Here is an 18,913-nt window from a genome sequence, read left to right as displayed (position 1 = left end):
TTCACTTGAAAGCTTCATGTTTTCACTTACTTGTTTTAATCATTAAGTATTTTTTTTGTATTTTATTTGCTCTCAAATTCTCAACTTGATCATAAGAATGTTAAGCACATAATAAATGTTTTCAATTATGGAACAGGCATTAAAGAAAGAAAATATGAAGCCATAAGCCTAGGTTTTAATCCTGAATCCAACCCTTACTAGCTGTATGATGTTGGCAAGTCACATAATCACTCTGAGCATTATCAACTCTATCATCTGTAAAATAAAGATATTAACAGGACTCATCTTCATAGATTGTTGTGGGGATTGAGTTACTATTTTTAAAGATTTCAAAAAAAAAACACTGCTAATGCATAGAAAACTGTATGCATATTTATTATTAAATAAAGCAGCTAAGAAAGACATCGTACAAGGGTCTAGATTGGAATCTGACAAAATTTGTCTGTAAGGACCAGACAGGACATGTTTAGGTTTTGCAGGACACACATGTCTCTATCACATTCTGTTTGTTTTGTTTTGTGTTTTATGTTTCTTTAAAATGTAAAACAAACAAACAAACAAACAAAAATTCTTAGCTCATAAGCATAAAAATGCAGGCTAGATTTGGCTCCTGGGCTGTAGTTTGCCAACCTCTGGTCTGGATGAGAAGAGTCCCAGTGGACCATACAATAACAGACAGAAGGAAAATGAACATAGCCCTGGGGAAAAGAGTAAAGGGTCCTGTTGTTCCTTCATGTGTTTGATCCTTTTTACTGATGAGTACAGAAAAAAATGCATTTGCCATACCAGTTGCAGCCCACTGAGTGTCAGCTGCTCTGTGGGTTAGTGCTTGTAAAAACGCCATAACTGGAAGAAAACTGAGATCGAGGCCTACTAGTAGTTGCACATCATTCAGCTTCATCTACTTGGCTTTGATTGAGGTTTCATGGGGATCACCATCCCTCCATCCTTTCTGTCATTGAGAGTGACCCCAGAATATGATGAATTATGATCTATTTTCTTGGTGATACTTCCTCACCTCAGGAAATACATATGAAGGTTCTATTTGTTGCTTAATGTATCTGTATCAATTAAGCATTTAAGAACTGGGAAAATGACCAGCAGTTAGAAACTCAGAAACATTGGACAAACTGTAAGAGACTCTTGGGCTAAGATTCCATTTGTGTTTTGCATCCATAAGACCCTCACTCTAACTAGAGGGCCATAATAGCGTTCAGGTTCCTTACTCTCAGGACCAATAGCCATCAAATGCTTTAGGTATTCAGTTTCCTCTAGTATACAGTTGCTCAGGTAACTGGTTGCAGATATCTTTGAGAAAGGACTGGGGGAAATTTTTATAATTGGTGGTATAGTGGGATTTCTGTGTGTTTTTACAAGGGGACCCTATCTTGCTTTCATTTTATGGGCTCTGGATCTTAAGAGGCTCAGACCTGGAAATGAGCGAGGACTTATAATTTCCCATTGTCAATCTGACGTCAGTCTGTTTCTCACCAACTCTTCTTTCTTTCCTGCTTGTAAAAGTAAGGCCATTGCCTAGTTGCTTACTCATTTTTCATGATTAAGATCTCATGGCTAGGGGTGCTTATATCTTTTTAAATTAGTATTTTCATTTTCTTTGGGTAATATCTATCAGTGGAATTTCCAGATCATATGGTAATTCTATTTGTTATTTTTTGAGGAAACTCCATATTGTTTTCTTCAGGGGCTGCACCAATTTACATTCACACCAGTGGTACACAGGATTCCTTTTTCTCCACATCCTCGCTGACACTTACTGTTTCTTCTTTTTGTTGGTAGCCATTCTGACAGGTGTGATGTGATATCTTATTGTAGTTTTAATTTTCATTTCCCTGACGATGAGTGATGCTGAGCATCTTTTCATGTTTCTGTTGGCCATCTGTATCTTCTTTGGAATAACATCTATTCAGGTCCTCTGCTCATTTTTATTGGTTTATTTGTTTTCCTCCCCCCCCCCACTTGGTGTTGAGTTGTGTAAGTTCTTTATATATTATGGATATTAACCCCTTTTTGGATATATCATTTGCAAATATCTTCTCCCATTTAGCAGATTGCCTTTTGCTTTGTTCATAGTTTCCTTCACTGTGCAAAAGCATTGAATCACAATGTTGTACACTTCAAACTAATGTAACCTTGTGTGTCAACTATCCAAAAATGCATTTTTAAAAATAAAGATTTATTTATTTGAGAGATGGAGAAAGCAAGAGAGAGTGGACGTGTGTGGGAAATGGCAGAGGAAGATAATCCTGAGCAGACACCCCATGGAGCATGGAGCCCAATGCGGGGCTCCATTTCACCACCCATGAGACCATGACCTGAGCCAAAATCAAGAGTCAGGCACTTAGCCAGGTGAGCCACCCAGGCACTCCAAAAGAATGCATCTTATAGTAGGTATCAATGAAGGCACTTGAAAAATACACTGAGTACCCTGTAATTTCAGGGATTGGAATGTGTATCTATTCTGTGATGCTCATACATATATGTTTTCAACTCTTCTTACAAGATGTATTTAACAAACCACATCAAAGACCCATTCAGGGGGAAAAAAAAAAAAGCACAATTTATTAACCAATGCCATGGATTTGTGTACTGAGTTCCTACGGTAGCTTTGCTGCCCATTCTGATGTTTATGCTTATAGTGTCTCTAATGGTTAAAGGTCAACACTGAATTTCTGCTGTTCAAAAATCACATCATATCATCACTCAGCTCTACAGAGCCTATTCTATGGAAATATCTCTCACCATCAAACCTGACATAAAGAAGACACTCACTATATGCTTGCCCAATGATGCAGGTTCTGTTTCTTATTGTCCTAGTGAAATGTGTATCCTGTGTTTTTCTGCTAAACATAACATGCCCGATTCTCGGAGTCTCCTAAATGCTTATATTAGCAAGTTCTTTCATCTCCATTTCATGACATTATGGCATTGTATAGTGGAACTTTCAAGGGAGGATCCCAGAATTTTATCTGAAAACTAGTTGTATGTATAATTGATGAAATATTAAATCCTGAGACATAAGGAAATAGTTCCATGAGTATTTTTTCCTTTCCAATTTTTCCTTGTGTAGCCTTAGAGTCTATTCCCCCTGGCTCAGCATACCTAATATACATTCTGACATATTTTCATTGTTCTTATCAGCACACATTTTACTTGGCCTACCAATGTTTCAGGTGTAAGTTATTTTCTCCTAGAGCAGAACATACTTCTCTCATACTGAGACCTGACCACAGTTATTGGTCTAGATACAATGAAAATAAGCTGGGGAAGACTTTGAGAAGTGTGACCATCATCCAGAAACACCCACCCCAGGGAGGTTCTGCACTGTCCCGGGCAAGTAGAGGCTACTTCATCTTGTAAGAAGGACAGAAATGTTTTTGCTGGACCAGAAGTTTCAGAATTGGGGACTATAAGATTATTCAAGGCATCCATACAGATTTTGCATCCCAAATATTAGGCTTCCACTCTTTCCACATCAGTGTCTTGACTCTAGACTAGGAGATGCTTCGTAACAGGAGATATGCCTCACAGTTATGAATTTAGTCTCCTGTTTGCTTTTGCCATTGTTACAATTAATTTCAGGGTCTGATTTCTAACAATATTTGTCTTGCTGCCTTAGAAGATAAGGACCTTTCTAACTGGTAACATGGAGGATATTGGTACAGTAGTTCCACTTTTCCACATGGGGTATGTTCCAAGACCCCCAGTGGATGCCTGAAACCACAGATAGTATACTTTATATAGTATATTTTATATATAGTATATTTTACATAGTATATTTAGTATATTTTCTCAGTACATATGTATCTATGATAAATGTAACTTCTAGGCTGAGAGGTCAATGCATTGTAAAACAAAAGGACATAGGGATTCATTTACATGCATTATTATCTACTTTGATGTAATCACATTAAAGAGGAAGAACTACTCAAACATGGAAATTTTCAAGCACACAGACCAATTTCAACCCCATCAAAAATTTTTAACTTGTCCTTTGTCTATAGCATAATCTGTCTTCTGTTCTAAAACTTCTGGTTAGATTTTTCCTAGAACTTATTGCAGATCTACCTTAGACCACATTTACTTCACTACCATCATATACTTTTATCTTTTCATAATTTTACTCAAGTAAAGATCTTACGACTTACACAAAACCAGGAAGAGTGCACACTTCTTTCAACAACCACTTCATTTGATTAAATTCCTGATTACTGATGATGTTCTACAAATTTTAAGTACTAATTGGTGATTAAAGTACTTTTTTTTTTTTTTTTGGTGAAGCAACTATTCAAGATTTGTGCCCATATATGTCATTTTCTGATTGGTAGGCATTCTCTACAAAGGATATGAATTTGTTGTATGATATGATACATACACACTTTTTATCTATGTCTACCTGTATCTATGTATCTATAATCTAATCATCTATCATCTATGCATCTATCTATCATGATCTATCTATCATCTATCTCTCTATCGACAGCTATATGTCTTCTCCAATCTTTCAATTATCTTTTACTCTCTCATTGCTGTCTTTTAATGCATGCAAGCTATGATTTTTAATATAATTAATTATGGTCTTTTTATGACCTGGTAATTTTTACTTCTTGTAAGAAATGTTTGTCTAAATTCATGAAGTCGTTCTATAGTTTTCGCTAAAAGATTTATTGTTTTACTTTAAACATTTAGGTCTGCAATTTTTCTGAAATCATGAGTTTGTGTGTGTGTGTGTGTGTATACATGTGTGTATGCATGTGCAGTTAGGTGAAACTGTTGAACTTGTTTTTCCTCATGGATATCCAATTGACCCACTACTTATCATTGCAAAGGACAACCTTTTTCCATGGGACTGCTTCATCATTTTCACAAATAATGTGGCCATATCTAAGTAGATCTATTTTTGAACTCTCCATTCTGGTTAATCGGCCAGTTTGTCTATCCTTGTGTCAATATTATACTGTATTAAACACGAGAGCTTTATAATGTATACTAATATTTGATAAGACAAGTTCTCCATTTATTTATTTTTATTTTTATTTATTATTTTTTTAAGATTTAATTTATTTACTTGACAGAGAGAGACACAGCGAGAGAGGGAACACAAGCAGGGGGAGTGGGAGAGGGAGAAGCAGGCTCTCTGCTGAGCAGGGAGCCCGATGTGGGGTTCAATCCCAGGACCTGGGATCATGACCTGAGTCGAAGGCAGACGCTTAATGACTGAGCCACCCAGGCGCCCCTCTCCATTTATTTATTTTCATCAAGATTGCCTAGGCGATAACCACCAATTTTTAAGCTGCTCTTATTTCTACAAATGAAATTATTTATATTATTTTCATGGGATACTTTAAATAAAAATAAATAATAGAATCCAGTGATGGATTTCCTTTTCTGAATCTCATACTGTATTTTCTAACAAATAACAGATTGGTAAAGAATAGTTCACAAACTTACATAATTTTTTAAATGAAGTTTAACATTTTTTTAAAGATTTTGTTATTTATTTGACAGAGAGAGAGAGCACAAGCAGGGGAACTTTAGGTAGAGGGAGAGTGAGAAGCAAACACCTCTGCTGAGCAGGGAGCCCGATGTGGGGCTCCATCCCAGGACCCTGAGATCATGGCACCCTGCAGTTTGACATTTTAGATGTCTTCTAAACACTGGGTATTTGTTTCATTTTTTGATTTCACAGATTTATTTTATTTTTACAAAAACATGGCAGGTTAGAGTATATTACTTTCATTAAAATAAAAAAAAAATTAGGGGTGCTTGGGTGGCTCAGTTGGTGACTCTGCCTTGGGTTCTGGTCATGATCCTAGGGTCAGGGGACAGAGCCCCGCATCAGGCTCCCTGCTCAGCAGGGGTCTTCTTTTCCATCTCCCTCTGCCGCCTCCCTGGCTCATGCTCTCTCTCTCGCTATCTCTCTCTCTCAAATAAATAAATAAAATCTTTAAAAAACTAAAAATAAAATAATAAAAAAATTAAACAAGCCCCCTTAACATTAATTAATATGAGGTAAGTGATGTGGTCATTATGAGAAATGTCAATTTGAATGGAAATTTTAGAAAATTTTTCATTGCTAATACAGGTAAATCATGTCTACATAGACTGCACATTTTGAGCAGAATCAAGTCAGCATATTTCCAAAGCAGAAAATAAATATATAAGCGTTTTTAAAGAAAAATATAAAAAGAATGTTGCAAATGCACTGAATGACCACATTCTGTTTCTATTAAGAATAAGACCTTACCAGCAATAGTCTGTGAATTCCCAGTTCCTTGGAGAGGAATTATGCTTGCTGATGGGCAATTGAAGTAGTTCATCCACAAGAACACCATAAATAAAGAATATTGGAAGGGACCCTGAGACAAAAAAATGCCAATGCCTCAAGGGCATCTGAAAAGGAAGCGTTTTTTTTATATCAATGTTTGACACTAAGCCTCAGTAACTATGTCAATTTAAATTGGATACTCCCTTTATCAAAAGTAACTCAGTTAGGGGTGCCTAGGTGGTTTATTCCATTGAGCAGCTGACTCTTGATCTCAGCTCAAGTTTTGATCTCAGGGTCCTGAGTTCAAGCCCTGTGTTGGGCTCCACATTGCGGATACCTACTTAAAAAAAAATGTAACTCAGTTATCTTATATATGACACAATAATTGTAAGAATATATCACTCTAGATTAGACATTTTGCTTTTTAATATTCCTGTGTGTGTGTCTGTGTGTGCTTAGAAGGAAAGAGAGAGGAGGGGAAGGAGGGAAAAAAAAAAAAGAGTTCTATCAGTATGAACTCTGGATTATCAAAGTGTATAGATTTTAAATTAATATATAATTCACAAAAATTAAATGAGGTCAAAAGGAAGTAATATATATTGTGTAATTCTATCCCCATTCATATGTGAAAATATGTGCATATATCATTCAATTTATCAATTAAAATTTGTTAATAGGATGCTAGGTAAATAGATCACCACCATTTTTGTATTCCATTAATTTTATTTATTTAAAGTGAATATATACCAACGTTACTAATCACAGAGAATGAAATTGAAATGTTACTCTTTACATAACTAAGGACAAAATTAGCTTTTAACTAAATAAATATCTCCCTCTCAAAATTCATTCATTTATTTAGATATTTTGACTAAAATATCGACAAAACCTTCTGTATGTTCAAAACTTTATGAAGATCTTAAAAATGTAAGTCTCTTAAGATATGGTCTTTATTAAGATATGGTCCTTACTTTACCTTAGCTTACAGCAGTTTTAGAAATGAGACTGAGGCATGTAAAAATGTTAGCGAGCAAAGCATTTTGGTGTAAAATAATCTTGGATAGTATAAATATAGCAGGATTTGGGGGAGACAGAAATCACAGAAAATTAGAATTTCCTGTTCCTTTTCCTGTTCCTTTTCCTCTTCCTTTTACTGTTCCTGTTCCTTTTCCTGTTCCTTTTACTGTTCCTGTTCCTTTTCCTGTTCCTTTTCCTGTTCCTTTTACGTTAATTTTTCTGACATTTTGACTTATGCACTTGAATGTAAATACTATATCTGTCAAGAATCTGTTCAGCATCTATTTTTTCTTTAAAAGCACATTTTGGAAAACATACTGTGTTCAGTATAGATTTACTTTAATTTCCTTTCCTTTATAATGTGGGTGGGGGAATAAAATTATCTTAGGTATTTGAAAATTTTAAATGGCCTAAAACTTTTTGAAAAAAAATTTCCGTTTACTTGTTATTTTCCTCCTAAACCACTCAAAAATTTATCCTTTATTTCAGGATTTTAATTCCAAGATGAGAGAAGCAGGAAAATGAATGCAGTTAAGGTTTGATTGTATCTTTGTATGAGTAATTGTAACTAAGATTGTAATACTTATTACTTCTCAAACTGGAGTTGGAGAGAAAATAAAGCATCTCTCTTTCTAATTCAAGTGTAGACTGATGACTAACTGGATCCCTATCAGATGTATGACTGTATAAAATGGAAAATGAAATCCCAAGTTGATTTTGATATAAAACAAAGCCATGTTCATATAATTTGTCTATAATTAAGAAGTTGCTAACTAACTCTGTTTGATGCATCTACACAAATGATGTAGTAGATATGTAGTATTAATATTTAGTTTACAATTATACTGGTTGATCATGTTGGTGGGAATGTAAACTGGTGCAAACACTGTGGAAAACAATATGGAGGTTCCTAAGAAAACTAAAAACAGAATTACCATATGATCCAGTAATTCCACTACTAAGTATTTACCCAAAGACTATAAACACACTAATTCAAAAAAATATACTCATCCCTATGTTTATTGCAGCACTATTTACAATAGCCAAACTATGGAATCAGCCTAAGTGTCCATTGATAGATGAATGGGTAAGTAAGAACTGGGAGATATAGATACAGATATAGATGATATATAGATATAGATATATAGATATATGGAATATTACTCAACCATAAACAAGAATGAAATCTTGTCCTTTGCCACAACATGGATGGATCCAGAGGGTATAATGCTAAGTGAAGTAAATAAGTCAGAGAAAGACAAATACCATGTGATTTCACTCATATGTGGAATTTAAGAAACAAAAGAAATGGACAAAGAAAAAAGAAACAAACTGAAAAAACAGACTCTTAACTATAGAGAACAAATAGACAGTTACCAGAGAGCAGGTGGGTGGAGAGATGGATGAAATAGGTGAGGGAGATTAAGAATATACTTACATGATGAGCATTGGGTGATGTATAGAATTGTTGAATCGCTTTAGTGTACACCCAAAATTAATATAACACTGTATGTTAAATATATAGGAATTAAAATTTAAAAATTATACTGGCTGTTCATATTATAGTCTTAAAATGCTATCTTTCTTTCAATTTTAAATATTAAGTATTTTGCTATTTAAAACAATGTAAAGGAAATAATAGTCCCAGTACATGACTAGCCTTGTCTTTTGTCCCATTGTCCTACATATTTGATTTGTCCACACCAATAATCCCAGTAGGCCAACAATCAAAATCTCCTACAGAACTGTGTTTTATTTATTACAACCACCCATCATATATATCACTATGTTTTCTCCTTTTGCCCATGGCTTGACTCAAGATATATATCCTTTTCAAGAGGCAATGGCCTGCCTTTAAATATAATGTCTGGCAATGCAATGGTTTCTCCTCTCACTTTAATAACCTGAGTGAGAACAACATCTTGTCAAATGCCATTAACTGTGACCTCAATGCTGTGTCCTCTTACCCTTTGGTATGTAATAAACTTTTTCAGCTGAAACTTACAGTTTAAATGATCATACCTCTAAAACCATTCTTACATGAATATATAGTCATCTGAAATTCTCAAAATTCCAGAGTGGGTGAAAAAAAGTAGTCATTTGACCTCATTATGTCTTTTTCTCTCTTTATACCATGAAGGATATTTACCAAATTTACAAATAGTTTTGAGCTTGGTTTATCTTTCTCATTTAAGCTACTTCAAGCCAGGGTTTGCTCAGTGTTTCTTTAGAAGTATACACATCCCAATCTAATTTTCATCAATCTGAATGCACTTTAATGTTTTGAAATATAGAGAAAACATATTAGAACACACTGGTCTGAGGCTTCATTTATTTCATTCCTTCTAAAATCAGTTTTTTAAAGTAAAGTAGAGGCAAATGTAAAGTGCTGAGAATATACTGAAATGCTGAAATAAATTGAAAACTAGGCCAAATAATTTAGGAAAGCATAGACACATGAACAAGGATAGCTGTCTTTTCCTATGACGGATGCAAATTATATATTGCTGTCGAGCAAAATTTTTAAATTTCAGCAGCATTTCTCCCTATCATTATTTATATGGAAGTTACAATAATGATTATGCTTCTTTTTTTTTTTTCTCCAGGTATGATCAATAAAAATAATTCAGTGTGCTTTAGATGACTAAAGCTTTACATAACTAAACTAGCTGGTTCTTCTTTTGCAATGGTATTATGTTAAGCAAGCATTTAGGAAAGAAATAAAACAAATTTCAGTTGAAAGTTCTATCTATTCTAAGGGCTCCTGGCTGGCTCACTCAGTAGAGCATGTGACTCTTGATCTCAGGTGGTGGGTGAGTTCAAGCCCCACGTTGGGTGTAGAGATTACTTAAAGAAGTTAATGTGTTTTACCTTTTAAAATAATAATTATTCATATTTAAGCTACAATTACTTTCTACTTGGAAAGCCTGTGGTGATCCTCCTGCTCTTTGTCTTCTGTGGTAAGGAGAGAAGGTGGCCACTGCTTCTGAAATGGGGTTGGTGCATCACACCATTGTCTTCACGATATGAGAACAATTATGACTTTTAAAGTATTCCACAATACTAATAATTTATATAAATGGGCACAAATATGAAAAGATATACTACAAACTCAAATATCACACCATTCCATATACATTGGGTGAAGCTAGTTTCTTCTAGTCCACAATTGGACAAATAAATCCTTTAATGGAATTGTTAGAAAATCAGAATCTTCATTAGTTCCCCCCAAACCTACCAAAAATAAAATCTCCTTTTCTCTGATAGTGCCACATAAAAATATGATGTGCAGAAAATCCAGTAGTAGCTTTGTTCAAACATATTGCAGCAGCATTGGATAGTAGCAGAATCTGAGGTAAACTGAGGCAAAGAGAGGCAGAGTTAGCTTAGAGACCAATGATGAGAAAGAGGCTCCTACTTACATTCCCCTGGCTCTGGGGTGGGGGGAGGGTAGGGGAAGACCCATGGATTTTTTTTCTTTCATTTACAAATGTAAATTTATTAGATATTTATCTAATTTGCTTTCTAGTTTGAGTTTACATTGTTTGCAACCGAAAGAGAACAAAGTAATACAGATTTTGAAGAAGACAGAGGATTTTGCAAGTGACAAACCTTAAAATAGAGATTAGCTGTGTTAAAGGGGTTCAAAAACATGGACTGGACACTGCCTCCTTCCACCTCCAGAGGGGTAAAAAGAATCTTGTTATATGGAACAAAACAATTTTATAAATTGTTCAGCGGGCTGTACCTTAGGATTCAAACCCACTCAACTATGACTTTAAGGAATATGGTAGAAAACTGTCCAGAGATTTGGGTGTTTTGGCTATGTTCTATGTGACTTTCCATAAGACAAAAAGGACAAAGTCTGATTGTACAAGGCAGCATTTAGTCATGCAAGCAATTATAACAGACAATGGTAAGTGCCATGATAGTATATACCTGCTGGGAAATGTGCTTCCCATCATGTCACCAATATCATTCATTTCAAACACCCTCTCCTCCCTTCAACACGCTATGGGAAGACACTTGAAATTGTTATTTAAAGTCTCGAAAATTAAAGCCAAAGAATATCCACTTCATTAAGTCTTACAGGAGAATGCAGTTAAATGGCTAGACAGCAATAATCACCAACACTTAAGTTGAATTTCTTCAGTAAAACGTAGAATGGTATTGAACTGCGTTCAACCAGAACTTGGGAAATGGCTTTGCTATGGACATATTTATAACTTAACACTTTTGCAAGAATTTTTCTGTGATGTCGTCTCATTGACTGGTGACAGTACGTAACAGTATTAGTGGACATAGAAGCTTAGATCCAGGGCACCCGGGTGGCTCAGATGGTTAAGCGTCTGTCTTCGGCTCAGGTCATGATCCCAGGGCCCTGGGATCGAGTCCCGCATCAGACTCCCTGCTCCTTGGGAGCCTGCTTCTCCCTCTGCCTCTCTCTCTCTCTCCCTCTGTCTCTCATGAATAAATAAATAAAATCTAAAAAAAAAAAAAGAAGCTTAGATCCTTTTGTGAGGTGGTGATGGATGGTCTTATTTCTTTTTGTTTCGTTGTTCAGTATATCTCTTTGAGTAAATGCTGAAGACTAATAAATTCTCATCATATTTCCAGAACCTCTCCTTTATACTGAAGGTTGTTTGGAATGAGCTTGCCAACACTTTCCAATAAAACTCCACTATCAATGTCAATTAAAGTAAAATTTGTCACACTGCTTGTCTAAAAGTCAGATTAATGCTAATTATGCCCAGAAATAGATGGTTATTTGATGTGTAGTTTCTTTTTAAAAGATTAAGAATTACTGCATTAGAGAGAATGCATTGTTTTCATGCTTTATTTTCTCTAAAACCTTTCAGCATAGCAAAAACATTACTTTGTTTACTTTTAATGTTTAACGTCCTTTAAGTATCACAGTGATAATGGTAAATGAGATTCCATCCTGTTTGAAAAAATGTGTACCAATTTTTCATTACATAAATATAGATATAGATATAAAAGCAGCTATAGATGAGAGAGAGAGATATAAATGATATGAATCAAAATTGTAAGCTTACCAAATTCTTTTATTCCAGAAGTGTATTTAAGACCAGAGACTTAGGAGTTTTGTAGAATCTGATGGGAAGCATGAATGGTAGGTATGCATGTATCTTTTCTAAATCAAAAGCCTCCTCAGTAGAATCATGGTTATTGCAAACGTGTCTTTATGGTATAAAACTCCCCACAGAATCTATAAATTTCCAAACATGTTTATATCTTTAAGCAAACTTTAAAAATTCTGCAGATAACTTAGAGATTTGGAAATTAGAAATGTTTAGAATCTCTCCACTAAAATCACCACTACATTCTTTCCAGTCCTGTGTTCCCACGTAGTTGAGAGAAAAGAAAATATCTCATTTAATGAGGTACAGAGCACACTGGAAAGTTAATGTTTGTGTCAAAAATTATAAAGGGTTTCCAACTAAAAAATTTGCATTGATTTATTTAAAATGTTTGCTGTTCCTATTGTCCACATGCCACAGTTCCAAGAAGCTTCACATTTCTTCTACCCCAAAGCCTTTTACTTTTGTTCACCAATTATAGTTTCTGTCTTATTTCTCTTTCTGTTTTCCCTCCTCTCTCTTCAGGAATTTCTACCTTCTTTGGGCACTCTGGACATTCGACTTTTCTGTTCACCTCTGTGTGGAAACCGACACATCCCTCACCTTTAATATAATGTTTCTCTCACAAAATTCCTCATGGCTTTTTTGTCTAGTCAAAAATCAGTAAAATTTTATATTTTTATTAAATTTTGCATTGTGAGAGATTGCTTAATCAACCAGAAGTATAAAATGATAAGATTAGTGTGTACTGAATTTACAGGTAATATTACTTTTCCGAATTTCCCAAAGTTTCTAAAATTGGTATGCATTGATTTTCAACCAAAGAATAGAATTTCAAAAATGAACCTTAGATAAGTCAATATCCTTTGAGCTGGGAAATCATATTAGGAAAAGAAAATGCCAAAGATAAAAATGTCAGAAATGTGTACCCCATTTACCAATCAAGGGTATTTTTTTTTTTTTAAGATTTTGTTTATTTGACAGAGAGAGACACAGCGAGAGAGGGCACACAAGCAGGGTGAGTGGGAGAGTGAGAAGCAGGTTTCCCACGGAGCGGGGAGCCCAATGTGGGGCTTGATCCCAGGACCCTGGGATCATGACCTGAGCTGAAGGCAGACGCTTAACGACTGAGCCACCCAGGCGCCCCAATCAAGGATATTCTTAATGTCAACTGCCCAGTTCCTAATGTTGATACTTGCTTCGTGATGAACTTATAGGAAGCAATAATGAAGCAGCAGAAAGAGAAATCAAGGAATCAATCCCATTTATAATTGTGCCAAAGACCATAAGATACCTAGGAATAAACCTAACCAAAGAGGTAAAAGATCTGTATTCTGAAAATACATATGACAGAAATTAAAGATGACACAAAGTAATGGAGAAACATTTCATGCTCATGGATTGGAAGAACAAATATTGTTAAAATATCTATACTACCCAAAGCAATCTACACATTTAATGCAATTCCTATCAAAATACCACCAGCATTTTTCACAGAGCTAGAACAAACAATCCTAATTTGTACGGAACCACAACAGACCTGAATAGCCAAAACAATCTTGAAAAAGCAAAGCAAAGCTGGAGGCATCACACTTCCAGACTCCTAGTTATATTACAAAGCTGTAGTGATCAAGACAGTATGGTCTGGCACAAAAATAGGCACATATATCAATAGAACAGAATAGAAACCCAGAAATTAATCCACAGCTGTATGGTCAACTAATCTTTGACAAAGCAGGAAATAATATCCAATGGGAAAAAAGTCCCCAAAAATGGTGTTGGAAAAACTGGATGGCAATGCGCAAAAGAATGAAACTGGACCACTTTTTTACACCACACACAAAAATAAATTCAAAATGAATGAAATACCAGAATGTAAGACAGGCAATCATCAAAATCCTAGAGGAAAACACAGAGAGTAATCTCTTTGACATCGGCTATAACAGCTTCTTACTAAATATGTCTCTGGAAGTAAGGGAAACAAAAGAAAAAAATGAATTATTGGGACTTCATCAAGATAAAATCTTCTTCACAGCAAAGGAAACAGTCAACAAAACCAAAAGACAACCAGCAGAATGGGAGAAGATATTTGCAAATGACATATCTGATAAAGCATTAGTATCTAAAATCTATAAAGAACTTATTAAATTCAACACCCAAAAAACAGATAATCTAAAGAAGACATACAAAGGGCTAACAGATACATGAAAAGATGCTCAACATCACTGATCATCATGGAAATACAAATCAAAACTACAATGAGATATCACCTTACATCAGTCAAAATGGCTAAAATTAACAGCATAGAAAGCAACAGGTGTTGGAGAGGATGCGGAGAAGGGGAATCCTCTTGCGCTGTTGGTGGGAATGCAAACCAGTGAGCCACTCTGAAAATAATACGGAGGTTCCTCAAAAAGTGAAAAATAGAACTAACCGATGATCCAGCAATTGTACTTCTAGGTATTTACCCAAAGGATACAAAAATAGTAATATGAAGGGATACATGTGCCCTGATACCCTGATGTTTATAGCAGCATTATCTACTATAGCCAAATTATGGAAACAGTCCAAATGTCCATCGACATATATATATATGATTTTTATGGCTGAGTAATACGTAGTAATATAATAATACACATATATATCTGCATTTATATCAGATATATATAGATAGATAGATATAGATACAGATGTATTTGCACTGGAGTATTACTCAGCCATAAAAAATAATAAAATCTCGCCATTGGCAGTGACATGGATAGAGTTAGAGAGTATTATGCTAAGTGAAATAAGTCCGAGAAAGACAAATACCATATGATTTCACTTATATGTGGAATTTAAGAAAAAAAGCAAATGACTATAGGGGAAAAAAGAGACACTAAAACCAAGAAACAGACTCTTAACTTTAGAGAACAAAGTGATGATTATAGAAGGGAGGTAAGCTGGGGTATGGGTTAAATAGGTGATGGGTATTAGGAATGCACTTGTTGTGACGAGCACCAGGTATCGTATGGAAGTGTGGAATCACTATATTGTAAACCTGAAACTAATATTACACTGTATATTAACTCACTGGAATTTAAATAAAATCTTGAAAAAAAAAAACTACTTTATACTTGCTATGTGAATTGCAAATATTCAAGTTTAAGGGAAAATAGGGTTAGCTCAAAATTTTACTAAATCTTACTGGTTAATAAAAATCTATATTGGAATGCTATAAATTATATCACAGGAGATATTCTAATTTTCTCTTATTACTACATTTTTAGCCTGTATGTCTTCACTTGTAGCATGGCATACCTGTCGCATTTAAAATTGCACATTTAAAAATTTCAAGGGGACTATACTGTACTTTTGATGAAAATATATTACTATACTCTGCCAGTGTCAGTTACTAAAAGTATATATATATTCAACCTTCTATGTGGCAATGATAAGTTTATTAGTAATGTTTTTCTAAAATTTGCTAGAAAGATGAATAATCGTTCCTTTCTCAGAGATTTTCTTACTTATGCCTTTAAGCCTTGATTACCATGTCATATTGAATGCGCTTGACATCATGATATAAAAATGTTAGGTGTCTTCATACATTATGCTTCTTCCATGGTAAAAATTTTATATAACATTCAAAGTTCAGTGGAAAATACATTGCGTACCTTATTCCAACAATTTGTATAAACCAACAACGAGAGCAAATAAGATGTTGTAAAAGTCAGGTTTAATATCTTTTCTTTGTAGGTTTCTTCTCACTTGTTGGTGATACTCATCTTCATTATTGGAAATTGAAATGACATAAATTTCGACAGCAAATGCAAAGTAGGAGATAAAATAGATACTGTATTATGAAGTAAGACTTTAATAAATACAAATGAATTTTAAAATATATCTAATTAGTGATTATTTAAATGCACTTTAACCATAAAGTAGTTTTGTTTTGTTTTCCAGGTGGATTTGGGTAAACTATTAGAAATCTTTTTATACCTGTTTATGTTACCCTAACATTAATAAGCTGAAACCTAATCCCGGAGGTAATAGTATTAGGCATAGAACCCTTGGAAGTGATTAGGTCATAGTAAAATCAAACACAGATATCCTTCTCTGACTGAATTATTTCCCTTAGCTTTATATCCTCTAGGTCCATCCATGTTGTTTCAAATGGCAAGTCCATTTTTTTTTTTAAAGATTTTATTTATTTATTTGACAGAAAGACACAGCGAGAGAGGGAAAACAAGCAGGGGGAGTGGGAGAGGGAGAAGCAGGCTTCACGCGAAGCAGGGAGCCCCATGTGGGCCTCCATCCCAGGACCCTGGGATCATGACCTGAGCCGAAGGCAGACGCTTAACAACTGAGCCACCCAGGTGCCCCGCAAGTCCATTTTTTTTTTAATGGCTGAGTAATACATATATAATATACATACCACATTGTCTTTATCTATTCATTTATGAATGGACAAGGATTTCACTCAAAAATAGAATTTAAGAACAAACAAAATAAAAAAGGGACAAGAAAATACACGCAAATAACAGAATAAACTGGTGGTTGCCAGAGGAGAGGTGGGTGGGGAGGAGGGGGATGGATGAAATAGATAAAGGGGATTAAGGGTGCACAGATCGTGATGAAAGCTGAATAATGTATAGAAGTGTTGAATCATTATATTCTACACCTGAAACTGATATAACACTGTATGTTAATTATACTGTAACTTTAAAAAAAATAACACAAATGGAAACCAGATTTGAAAATTCTTTGAGCAGACAAAAACAGTTTAGTCATACAAGTAAAGCTTAATTTAACTTATTTTGCAAGACAGGTGAGGCTAATCTGACCTGGGTTACTTCTTCCTTATGCCTCTGAACATCATAAATGAAACTTAGATTGTTTCCCCAAATCAATATGAGGTAATCACTAACCAACTCCCTTTCATTTAAGATAATTCTAGTATTGTAACCAATCACTGTGGAGAATAAGCACTCACTGCCTCTGTACTATGTAAGCTGCTTTATAACATAACTCTGGGGCTCCCTGAGCATGGCATTGGCAAGAACAAGCACCTTAGGAAAGGAGGCAAAAAGGGAGCTGAGAAGACAGTGGTTGATCCGTTTTCTAAGGAGTGGTTATGATGAGAAAGCACCACCTATGTTCAATATAAGAAATATTGGGGAAAAAAAGAAATATTGGAAAAACACTAGTTACAAGAACTCAAGGAACCAAAATCACATCTGATGGCCTCAAGGGTCCTGTTTTTGAAGTGAGCCTTGCTGATATGCAGAATGATAAGAAAGCATTTAGAAATTTAAGTTAATTACTGAAGATGTTCAGGGCAAAAACTACATGAATAACTTCCATGGCATGGATCTTAACTGTGACAAAATGTGCTCCATGGTCAAACAAGGGCAGCCAATGACCAAAGCTCATGTTGATGTTAAGACTACTGATGGTTATTTGCTTTGTTTACTTTGTGTTGGTTTTACTAAAATAAATAAATGAATAAATAAATAAATAAATAAATAAATAAAATATAAATAAATAGATAGATAGATAGATAGATAGATAGATAGATAGATAGATAAATAAAATGCACCAATCAGAGTTGGAAGGCCTCTTAACACTCAGCACCAAGAGGTCTGCCAAATTCGGTAAAAGATTTTATTTGTGACCAAGTACATGTTTCATTTTGTAAATGCTCCATGGGCATAAGATAAAAATGTAAGTTTTCTACTTGTGGAATGTAAGGTGATGATATCACTATACATCAAGTTGTTGATTTTTCATGTATTTTTATTTATTTATATCTGCCTATTGATTTATCACATTGTTGGAAGGTATGTTATTTGCTACTATAATTAAATCTGTTAATGTTTTACTGCATATCTAAAGTTTCAATTTAATTTATTTAATGAGATGGTTTTGTTGCACTGTTGAAATAAAAAATATATCAGTAACAGTCAACATTTAACATTACATAAAGTTATTTTTTATGTTTATTGTCTTTAGTCTTTCAACCAATTTAATCTACCCTTAAGGTTTGCACTCCTTTTATAAATTCTGTTTATCTATATCTCATTCCTTACTTTTCAGATTTAGACATTTTGTTTTCAATTTATTTATTTTAAAATTATAACCTGGTTTCACATTTTTTACAAGATTTTATTATTTATGTGTTTATTTATTTTATTATTTTTTTTTATTTTATTATGTTATGTTAATCACCATACATTACATCATTAGTTTTTGATGTAGCGTTCCATGATTCATTGTTTGCATATAACACCCAGTGTTCCATTCAGTACGTGCCCTCTTTAATACCCATCACCAGGCTAACCCATCCCCCACACCCCTCCCCTCTAGAACCTTCAGTTTGTTTCTCAGAGTCCATAGTCTCTCATGCTTCGTCTCCCCCACCGATTTCCCCCCCTTCATTTCACCCTTCCTACACTCTTCTTTTTTTTTTTTAAGCATATAATGTATTATTTGTTTCAGAGGTACAGATCTGTGATTCAACAGTCTT

The 18,913-nt window shown here is 34.5% G+C and overlaps 1 pseudogene; it reads left to right on the top strand.

Moving 5' to 3' along the window:
- Positions 1-11,467: 11,467 nt before the first annotated feature.
- LOC118018743 lies at positions 11,468-17,892 on the top strand (annotated as a pseudogene).
- Positions 17,893-18,913: the final 1,021 nt, after the last annotated feature.

This window comes from Mirounga leonina, unplaced genomic scaffold (genome assembly GCF_011800145.1).
Source record: "Mirounga leonina isolate KUSES-001 unplaced genomic scaffold, KU_Mleo_1.0 Mir_172, whole genome shotgun sequence".
In the NCBI taxonomy this organism is placed as follows: Eukaryota; Metazoa; Chordata; class Mammalia; order Carnivora; family Phocidae; genus Mirounga; species Mirounga leonina.
Note: the sequence above shows the minus strand (reverse complement) of the source record. Positions and strands in the feature narration are given on the sequence as shown.